The sequence below is a fragment of the Tupaia chinensis genome, unplaced genomic scaffold (assembly GCF_000334495.1).
Source record: "Tupaia chinensis unplaced genomic scaffold, TupChi_1.0 Scaffold144025_1, whole genome shotgun sequence".
Taxonomy (NCBI): Eukaryota; Metazoa; Chordata; class Mammalia; order Scandentia; family Tupaiidae; genus Tupaia; species Tupaia belangeri.
This window is the reverse complement of record NW_006203877.1, coordinates 204,900-216,997: the sequence shown is the minus strand read 5'-3', so window position 1 is coordinate 216,997 and position 12,098 is coordinate 204,900.

Below are 12,098 nucleotides of genomic sequence, written 5' to 3'. Positions count from 1 at the left end.
TATATCAGAACACACAGAGAAAAGAGATAAACATTTCTACAATTAATATATTTAGATATATAACTTGCTGTAAAAACTTGAAAACTAAGGATAGGAAAGGGAAATAGGAAAAGACAAGATGGAAAGAAAGCCACCCAGTATACACATATCAACAAGATGATTCAGTGAAGAACAAAGCAGGGATCATGGTTGAGATCAAGGACCATGAATGGAGAGAGTTGTCTAGCTATTGTCTGAATGAACGTTTATAGAGGGCCAAAGGTCAATCGCATGAAGGGGTTTGTGCAGTGGATAATCTCCTGTTCTCCTGTCAGAGAATTCCACAGTATAGTGAATAAGACACAAATAAATAGACAGTCGAAGTACAGAATGATAAGAACTATGGTAGTGATACCTTCAGACTACACCAGAAGCACAGAGAAGAGACACCTAACAAACTCAGAAGATAAAGGCAGGTCCATTAGTAGAGGCAGAGATTGAGATAAACAAAGGACCAGGAAAATGTGATGAACTGGAGAAAATTTCGAAAGAGATGTGACTGTGTACAAAATTTTTGAGAGTCTATAGATATTTCAACATGATGGTACCAAAAAATACATATAAGAAAAGTGGTAGAGGAAGAAGACCACAACAGAAATATTTTACATGGAAGCGTTTTTCCTGAAGGTAATAGAAAGATAGAGTGATTTAAGAGAATGATGCAAGCAATTTATACTTAAAAAAATTCACTTTTGTGGCAACATGGCCAACAGTCTGGAGAGAGGGGTGAGGAAGACTAGAAGAGGAAAAGATAGGAAGTCCAGATACACAAAGAAGGAGGTCTAATGGAAGGCAAAGGCAAGGATAACAGAGAAGGACAATAAATTTGTGTAGTGTTACAATGGCAAAACTGACAAAATGTTGAAATGAATTGGGGGGGAGTGAGAAATTGCTAATGATATTTAGACATCTTGGAAAATTGAGAATATGTTGTGGAGTAAATGTTTATCTCTCCCCATAAGTCATATGTTGAAATCCTAACCCTAATGTGATGGCATAGGAGGTACGACCTTTGAGAGATAATCAGATCATGAAGTGGAGCCCCTGTGAATGGGGTTGGTGCCATTAGAAAAGAAGCTCCAGAGAACTCTTTCTCTCTCCTTCAGCATATAAGGACATAGAGGTAGGAAGAAGGCCTTCCCCAGAATGAGATCATATTAGCACTCTGGTTTCAGACTTCCCTCCTCCAGATCTATGAGAAATAACTTTCTGTAGCTGATAAGCCACCCAGTTAGGGTATTCTGTTATTATAGCCCAAACTGACTAAGACATAATATAGTAGAATAGGTCACCAAGGTGGAGAATTAAGACTAAGGAGGGATAGAGGGGTCATGTTCCTCCATTCTGGCCAAGCTGTATTTGAAATGCTGTCCAAGTAGTGTCTACTAGGCAGTGGTGATATGGGCCAAGAGTGGAAGTAAGATACTGAATTAGAGATGTAGACTGAGAATTGTCATGAGTGTGTGTCAGATCAACCAGTGTCCTTTCCTTGCATGAGAAAACTAAAGATAGGATGATTACGATGAAGAAGCAGGTAGAAGAAAAGGACTCATGGATTTCAATAACAGGTAGCTAGTAAGTATGAGGAGAACCAGAGTGCTTCTATTAGAAACTAACAGTGAGGAGAGCTGGTGGGGGTGGTCAAATTTCCAAATGATGAAAATGAGGCTGAAAAGTATCCATTGGACTTTACAAATGAGAAATGATTGGGGACCATAGGAAGTATATTTTCAGTAGAGAATTTGAGTCAACAGCAAGCTGTGAGTACTTAATGAACAAACACGAGAAAATAAGAACACCAGTGGGGACTGGTATGGAGAATCGTAGGCAGTAGAAGCAGTTCTGTTTTCAGGTGATTGATAAAATGCAATGTCAAGCTGTCATTAGGAGGAAGCCCTTTCCAGGCAGAAAACGTCAGGTGATACAAAAAGAGAAGAACTTAATCTAGTAGATAGAAATAGAAAGAACTAATAGAAACAATTTCCTCCAAGATTAGAACCTGGAGGCTGGCCTGAAAATTCACAATGGAAGTGACAAAGGGTAATGTAGCACAATTATAATAGATGCCACTTACCAAGCGATTCCTGTGTGTCAGCCATTTTATTGAATATTCTAACAAAATGGGTTTTGTTTTAATCCTCTTAGCCCTATTTAACAGCTATCACTATCTATATTTTTTCTGGTGAAAAAACAGGGAAACTCATAAAAAAAAAAGTTCAATGACTTGCTTAAATTCACATATCTACAACGTTTCACAGTCAACATTCCAAAACAGCCTCTGGGTCTCCAACGCCTTAAATTGTGTACAATATTCTGTCCTAGCTGGGAAGGGCTGCCAAGCATGCTATGCTTTGGATGAACTAATTTGATAATGTGATAGTACCTGCTTTAAAATGCATATAATTTGAATTTCTAAGATTTTTGTCATGCTTAAGCAAAGATTACCTCTGACCTTGAATATATAAAACAGATTGAGAGAAGAAGACATAGAGAAAAAGTGTGCGTGGAAGCTATAAGCCCAAGAATACAAGCTTTAATAAAAAACAAATCTTCCCTGTTCTAAAATCTGGGGGAAGTCCATGGGATAGTGCTGAAATCAGAGGACTTTCTGATTGGATATTGCCTTGAAGAGTGGTCCCTTGGTAAATCTCTACTAAGAAATTTCACAGTTCTGAATTCTTTCCCAGCAACTTTCTCTTTATAATCCCCTCAACTTAGTTCAGCGTTTAGCTATAATTAATCTATTCTGATTTTCTCTGGAAGTGACGAATGATATTCTCCAGACTTACTGCAGTGACGAATGCACATAAAATACATGGTAGATTAAAAATGAAAGAATACACAAAACCACAGACAGGCAGAATTGCAACTGCATGGGAGACTGGTGGCAATTTCTAAATAAAACTGAATCCGTGTAAACTTAGGTCATCATATGACCTTAGAGTTAAAATTCCTGAATGATCGTTTTTTGGCATTCAGATTTAGTTAACATTTTTTCTTAATGGAGGAAGCAATTAATAAGTGGGTAGCTGTTAATAAAGTTTTGAACAAAAAACATTTCTAACACTAATTCCTCTTAAGAAATGTAGCTGCAAGAAATAACCTCGGGACCAGTAGTTAGCGTAATGGCTATGTTGCTGGACTCCCACGTAGTCGACTGCGGTTCATGTCCTGGACCCGGTGGCTTAAAATTCACGCCGGGCGCGTGTGCATGCGTGCCCAAGATCCCGAGAGGAGAATGAAGAAGGGATTGTGGTGTGGCCATCCCCCTTGGAGGGTGATTTCTCGCTTTCTGTCTCTCTGTCTCTCTCTCTCTGGCGAGCGCACATACCCTATAGCAAAAACCTCTCCCAAAAAAAAAGAACTAATTTCAACCCCATATTATTTTTAAAGGTAAAACATATAGAGGGTTGAATCAATATCAGAACTATTACAGAGCCCATAATTTTTCTCCTTTTCCATGACACAGCAGCAAATAAGGTCAGCTCACAGCATCTCCCCTTCCAATCTAGCAGGTCCATAGGCAACAAGATTATTTTAACTGAAATCTTAAGAACCCACAATCAAAATGACAAATCCTCACATTACTTGACCATGTTTACAAGTGATTCAGACATTCCTTGTTAACACTGAGAGGCAGCCATGTGTTCTAGGCACTGTTTTTGAATCTGTCCACCTGATTAGTTTGTGTTCCCTATAATAACCCTGATAGCACTGAACATATGTTGTGGGCAAAAGCTGTCAAGCAAAAAAAAAAAGGAGTTAATGCCATCAATCTCTGTCACCTTTAATACGCACACTTACTCAGTGACTGAATAAGGCAGTAAAAAGATTTGGATTACTATATGTCTAGTATTTCCATATGTAATAAAAATAGTCTGATGAATTTGAAATGACTAGAAGGAAATCATAAAAAATGACCACTCATTTTACTCCATTTAAATTCATAGCCTAGAACACTATGGCTAATAATTAGCTATAGCTAATGAAACAAGGCACATGTAATTGACAAGACTGTACCAGAGAGGCACACTCTATCATTTTCAGATACAGTACATTGCCTATGCCAAAATTTCATAAAAAGGAGAAGGTTTCAACCAGGCTGAATCTACAAAAGGAAAGGGGAAAAAATTTCCTTTGCAGAAACACGTCGTAGTCTCCATAGAGCATGTAATTTTTAAATGTGCCTGGCGTTTTTATTAATGTGTTAAAATAAGTGTTTACCTAAGCAAGATCATTCTCCAGTCACTTTTGTTAAAAGTTCTTCGTTAACCACGTGTTGTATCTTTGGATTTTATAATCTGACAAGTAAATTTCAGAATCATGTGCTGAGCCCACGGGTTCAGTCAAGCACAACTGCTAGAGTCACCTGGGGCTGCTGAGTTCTCAGTTCAGCTGGTTTGTTGTAAATCAATTAAAGTCGTTTCCTAAGGATTATGAATTGCACTTTAAAAATGTGCTCTTATGTGCCTTAATTTGACTTTGGTAAAATTCCACTGGTTTATGGAAACAGGGTAAGGTTTTATGATGAGCATGAGATGAGCCATATTAAAGGCAGGGATATTTATTATTCAAGTCATGTTCACTCTTCATTAGAAGCTGTATTATGAATAACTTACTCATACTCAACACTTACTTTATAATACTGGAGACCAAATATCGACATCAAGCAAAGAAGGGAGAAATAAATTTCTCCAATCCTTAGGTTGTCCTGCAGAAACAGTCTATGTGAAAAATAGATGGATTATTATTCACAAAAGAGGTTTAGATGGATACCATTCATACAACCCCTCAAATACAATTCTATATTAATTGCTTTTATTTTCTATAAAGATGTGTTTTAAGATGCCAAATCTGTCTTGCATAGGGTTTACTCAGAAAACATTGGGATAATTATAAAACAGATATCCGCCCCCCTGCTCCAACCTGTACTGTAGGACTTTAAGTTAACTGGGAAAAAGACAAACCCAAAACAGATATATTACAAAGAAATACTGGTGCAGAATTTAGTCTGTACAAAAGAGCACAGGAACTTATGCTCACAGCAACCCTGGAGAATCTTTTGATTTTGCAACCTGACAGGCTGTAAGACGGAGAGTGTCAGAGAACGTGGAACAAGGAAATTACAGAGTGCTCAGGGTCAGTAGTCATCTGCCTCACAGAGTTAAGTACCAATATTTACAATGAATCTTTGTTCCCTTTCTGTTCTTTCATCTATTGTCTTTTTGTAGCAAGGAATGTCTGAAAGGATGTTAGCTAAAGCAAATGGATTGCCTGTCTTGGTGGCATCTTTGACCTGAATTTCTTATTCGAACCATCTTCATAAAAATGTTACTGCTGCTTAGTGGTAATTTTAATTGCACATTTTATTTGAGTGCAAGATACAGGCAGAATAATTCCCTTTTAGGCTCGATCAGCATGTCTTTCAGAAATAACTCCAGAGATAGATTATTTACTATAGACTTAATGATTACAGTTAATGAATACCATCACATGCCAAGAGAATTTCATAGGTCAACACATCTAAGGAATCTTTCTGACACTATTGCATTTATAAACATAAAATAAAATGCTATATAATTAGATTTACATCCTAAGTGTGGAAAAATAATACGGTAAATCGAATGTTGCATCTTTAAGTGATTCGAAAGCATTTTTTAAACTACAAGCTCTGTAGATACATGTTTTCCTTCATCCAAGCTAAACTCTGTTCATATTCTCAATCTATTTCAAGCTCCACAATGAACAGTGATAATGGATGACCTCATGCGCCTGTTCAATCTCTTTTGACCCAAGGATAAAGGGCTTGAGAAAGTTGAATTCATGATTTTTCATGATCCATGGGAAGCCAAGGATAGCAGTTAAGCAATTTCATCATCTTTAAAAGCAAGATGTACCCATGGAAGCTATTCGCGAAGAGTAATTCAGGGACTTTTGCTAGGTCCATTTATTCTTTTGGGTTATTAAGAAATCATTTGAAAATTAGCCACTATAGTACAATAAAATTTTCCTTTAGAGCCTTTTGTTAAATGTCAACATTTATATTAGTCTTCCTCATTATGATCTTTTGCTTTCAGAATAAAACTGTCAGAGAATTAATTATCACTGAGCTCAATTTCACTCTTGGACCACAAATTCAAGAAACTAATAGCATTAACAGTGGTGTTAGGAGTATTCAATGATAAGATATATTCTAGATCTTTCAGTAATGCTAAAATATTTAAAACCTAGACCCAAAACATTCACGTTCTACAGTTTGGTATATTGAAGACGATAATAAATGCATTCTAAATATAAAAGGATTACATGGAATATTATCATTAAGAAATTTTATCTTTTCACAATCGAGATTAAGATTGTGGATAAGGAATTGAAACTATTAATGTATGTAGGATGTAGGCTGTATAAACCATATTGTATTGTACTTAGTGTTACCAATAATTGCTTAACTATATTGGTGCCTTTTACTAAAAAATCTATGCACATCTGTCCTTGGTATTGAGATATAAAATTTTCCAAAACTCTTAGCCCCTCATCCTCAAATAAACATTTTTTTTCCCTTCATGATAGTACTTATTTTCATTTGTGACTTTCAGTCCTCATTTATATTTTAGTGTTTATTGCTGGTTTTGGTTTATTTTCTCCTATAATTCTCTCTTTGACTTTAGTAACCCATTATTTCACCAGTTACCCTAAGTACTTGTCTTCAATTTTCTGTCCATATTGATGCCCCCTTGGCTTTACTTTTGTTATGTATGAAGATAATACCATCACATGCCACTAACTTTTTTCTTTTTCTTTCTTTTTTTTTTGTACGCTTGTGCTTTTATCAAACTTCTTTTGACATTTAATTTTTCTGCCTCTTGTTCTGTACAAAATGGAGGGCTTTTAACTTCTTTCTTTTTCTTTTCCTCACCTTTTTCCCTCCCTCCCTTCCTTTCTTCCCTCTTTCTCTTGCTTTCTCATTATTGCCCTTGGGTGCTAAATTTGAGATTTCTAGAAGTCTGTGCATGTCTGTCTTGATTTTCAGTTTTCTCATGAAACCAAATGCACAATTAGGGATAGGCCAAGCACAGTGGCATATGGCTGTAATTGCAGCCTCTCAAGAGGTTGAGACAGGAGGATCGTGAGTTTGAGACTGGCCTGGGCAACATAGTGAGACTCTGTCTCAAAACATAAACATAAATAAAATAATAAAATCAGGAATAAACTGTACTTGCATGCAGAAAGGAAGACTATAAGGATTAGAAAGGTTTTCTTCAAACAAATGATGTAACTGCAAATGCATTAATTCACGAACATTTTTCATAAAATATTTTTAGCCGTGTCTCCCTGAATACCATACTATTTTAAAAAATATTGCTGTGAAATTTTTAATTTCTAAGATTTATGATGGGTTCTCCCATTTTCACAAATGGATTTTATATCCTCTATTAACTGTCTTCTCAGCTAGGGATTTCTTAATTAGTTTAACTTAATACCTCTCTTTAATGGTGTTTTTTAAAAGAATTTTGTTGATAATTCATTTTGAGGAGTGTTGGGGAGCTTATATTTTCATAATTCCTATACTGTTCTCTATGGATGCAGATTCTACAAATAAGATATAGCCTCTACTAATTTGGGTGGAAGACTATTTGGTTGTGTGTGCCATTGTTTTCTTCATGGGTTTGTCTACTGTATAGTCTAGGAATTCAATAGCTCCTTTGGGAAATACTCAGAGTGTCAAGATGTCCTCATTTACATCTAGACTTTTGATAGTACTGCAGTCCACGCCACAGCTCAACTAGGACCAATCCAGTGGGTCTGACTATCGGTTCTCTGTAAATTGTCTAATATTTGTGTTTGTGGCCATTGGTATTAACTTTACTCATCACTGGTTATTGTTATCTTGAATTGCGTCCACTGCTATATTAGTCGTCTGGACCCATGTATCAATTGGATTGCACCTGCTTTATAATTTTTCAGGAATTTCTCATCATCTATGATCCATCTATAGCTATTTTTCTTTTCTACTATTTATTTATTTAAAGTTTTTTCATAAGACTTATGCACTTCCCATACAAAGAGAAAGACAGAGACAGAAACAAGGAAAGTGAGAAACTCCCCCCCACACACACACACATGTGAGGAAAAATGGCCATGCCACAGTCCCTCACAATTCCTGCTCCTCTGTCCTTCTCTTGGGGTTTTGGAAATGCATGCACACCTTGATACCCAAGCTGCCAGGTTGGAACTGAAACACATTTGGCCGTGGGGGTTCCCACTTCTTAGCCACCACAGCGCTTGTTGCCCCACTTTTCTTTTTAATGACAGAAAGATAAAGACAGATAGGCATTTGTTTTTTTAGAGTGTTTTTGTTTTGTTTTGTTTTGTTTTTGCTATAGGGTGCGTGCGCTTGCCAGAGACATAGAGAGAGACAGAGAAACAGAAAGCAAGAAATCACCTCCCCTCCCCCAAGGGGGGTTGGCCACTCCACAATCCCTTCTCCTCCATTCTCCTCTTGGGATCTTGGGCACGCACACACACATGCCCGGCATGAGTTTAAGCCACCGGGTTCAGAACTCGAACTGGTTGACTACATGGGAGTCCAGTGACATAGCCAGTATATTGACTGCTGGTCCGGATAGGGATTTTTCAACAGGACCCCATCATGCCACAATCCTTCTGCCACACTCACAGTTAGCTAGAATTATAGGCTTGTACTACCAAATTGTCTAGCAAGTTTAGGTTGATCTAGGATCTGAACCAGGACATTCCATGGGCTTTTAGCATCATACAGTGGTACATGCTACTCACACCACTGTCTCTGTGCCTGACTCATTTTTTTTTTTATTGTCAACTTCATAATGCCTTAATTCTCTTAAGACATTTTATTAGATTCTAATTGAGGAGTCATACACATGAGAGATAGGTGTTCTTGTTCACCATGTAATCCAAATTTTCCACACAAACATATTAGGACTTAATAGGTTTCTGATAGGAAACCATTATGGACACAGTTGTGAACCTGTGTAAAGATTATATTCGTCATTTCAAACATTATTCTGGTTAAATATAGATGCCTGCTTGGATATAAGAGTATTTTAATATCTTTCAAGTGTGCAATTTCCTAGGCACATCTGCCTAGTGACTTTATGTCTGTATATTTGTGTTTTCTCTTCTATGCTCTTGATCTGAGTTGTAAACTGTAAAACGCTGTGTTCTCTCAAATTATTGTCATCTTCAATTTCTAGAGCTCTTTATATGGAAATGTGGCCCTGTCTAAGAAAATTTAATTCTTATAGAATTAATAACACATAGCATGCTTTTAAAGTAATATTTAAGTTTTTTAAAAGTAGCTCTTAAATACTGAAGGAGAAAAGATCTTTGATTTTTAAGATATCTTTTAAGGAAGTCCAAGTAACAAGCAAAAATTACTGGGAGTTTTATCTCCATGAGGTTTATCCTATCTAAATAATATCCTGATTGAAGAGAAAAATATAAGGAAGAGTTAAATTGTATTAAGTCCAGTTGCCACAACAATCATTTTTTATTGGATAGATATTATCATCAGACTTGATAAAAACTTCATTGATCACCCTCTGGCACATTTTTCCCTTTATTTCCCAAGAAAGGATGAGCAAATGAGAAAAACTAAAAGTATATTTCAGAAATAAGCCACACAATTCATAAAAATCCACATATCAAGAAAGTTTACCCTCTAGAGACTAATGGTTAGAATGCTCAGTAATAATTATGAATTGCATTGGTAGAGTTCTCCAGAGATAAAATCTTCCTTTATAAATATAAGACTGAGAGTTAAGATTTTGGTTCTGTTCTCCAGGCTCCAAGAGACTAGAACATATCACATATTTATGAGTTAATATAACAGGAATAGGTTTATGATTTATGGCATCTGGACTATAAACCTTAAAAGGTAGAGATCTAAAAAGCTCAATTTACAAATATATAAATATTGTATATATGTAATAAGCATAGTTTAATATAATCGTATCATTCCAATTACATAGATATTTAAATTTATTTTGTACTTGCTTCTGTATTTTAGTGCCTACATTGTATCTATTAATTGATATTAATTGAAATTTATACTGTTCATATTTAATAAGTTCAAACTTTGTTCCGAACAGATACTATGATAAATGCAGAGACTAAGGTTAATTAAGCATCAATCAAAATTAGACTGATAAATAAGAAAAGCATAGTGTATAATAGGAGCAGATAGCAAGGAGACCTCACTGATTATTGGCATCTGATGAAGTTATTTAAGTGTTTTCTAGCAGAAATGAGTAGTAAATAAGTAAATGAAGAAAAGGAATTAGCTCAATAGAGTAAAAGTTAGATGTAGAAAGAGGAAAGGCATTGTTTCAAATAAGAAAAACAGCATGTGTAAAACCTGGGAGAAAGAGCATTACAACATTCAAAAGACTAAAGGAAGTTAGCTATGAATAGATGAAAGGGTGTGAGGTAGGGAAGAGCAGCATAAAAGCCGAAGCTGCTGAAGATCAAGCAATATAGCACTTCATGGCCATCCTAAGTATTTACAAATGATCCTAAAGGAAAAACCACTGAATGTTTTTAATTAGGAGACTGTCATTATTAAGTGTGTGTTCTAGAAAGATCATTCTGACTGCCATATGAAAAATGGAGAGAAACAAGACTGTAGGAAATGAAAGAAGGTAACCAATTCTTGCTGTAATCCAAGTAAACTAAAACTATATGATGCTGCCTCAGATTGGGATAGTAGAAATATGAGTAGAAATACTTGAACAGATTCAGGAGAAGTATGGAAGATAAAACTTACGAGGGCTTAGACATTACTTATATGTGAGAAGGCTGAACAAAGAAAAATGAGTCAATTGTGACCCTTCATCCTGGCTTATTGGCCCTATTCCTGAAAGAAGAATGTAGAGCTTCAAAGAGTTTCAGTGACTTGCACATTTCTAGTTACTTTGTTGTATATTAGCTCTCACTCACTGCTTTCAAATGTCCAGGTTCCTAAGTACTTGGTTATAGAAATATGACACCTTTATTTTCCATTATTTGAATTTGAAGTTATCCTAACCATTTAGTTTATTCTTTCATTTGCCAGTATTTTTTTTTCTTGCATTTATAATGAATAAGCACTGAGAGGTAAAGTCAACTAAATATAGTCCTGTTCTTAAGGACCCAGCAGTATTAATTCCTGGTTTTCCAGCAAGTAGTAACTAGGCAGAAATAAACTATCTAATGGAGACTTGCCTTACAACCACATACTTATTTAATGGAAAACATTAAGGTTTTATTCATTGTCTAAGAAACAAGATTACATTTCAGTCTCCACCTGTTTCCATTTTTTCCATGCTGTTGGGAATTTTAAAAATAATTAGAAATGGAAAATGGGTATTGTGGCATAGCAAACTTGGTAACTTTCAATATTTCTTTTCCCCCTTAAACCTCCCAACAGAAGGCCAGGTGACAGGTGCTTCACCACACCATTTCACATGCACTTCCTAGCCCATCTTGAGGCTAGATATGGACATATGACTAAGTTCTGGACAAGGAGAAACCAGGAGAGCTCAAGACTTCAGTGATTACTCCCGAAGGAGAGGAGCCACAAATGTCTACACCATTTCCTTGATCTTGCTGCATGGAGCACAGAGGTAAGAGCCTTCAGAGCAGCCATTTTGGACTACATAGGTAGGAGTGACTGTCCCTCTAGTGGTAGCACACCACTAAGCTGGAAGTCACCTGGCTGTATGATGATGTCACAGAGCCCTGTAGAAGTCCAAGATCAGAAGCATCAGACTTTTTCTTTTATTCCATGAGAAAGAAAAATCTATTCAGTTTATATTATACAAGGGCACTCCAAAAACATTATGGAAAACAAGATAAAAGTAAAGTACAAGCTAATATTTGTTAATAATGCTTAGAATTCATACATAGATTTTTTTTCATAATATTCATTTCCCATGGGCTTTTTAAAGATACCATATATGTGTGTATATGTGTGTATGTATGGAATAAGTAGCCAGACATATTCCTAACTTATACATTCCCTCCATCCCCCACAATAAACC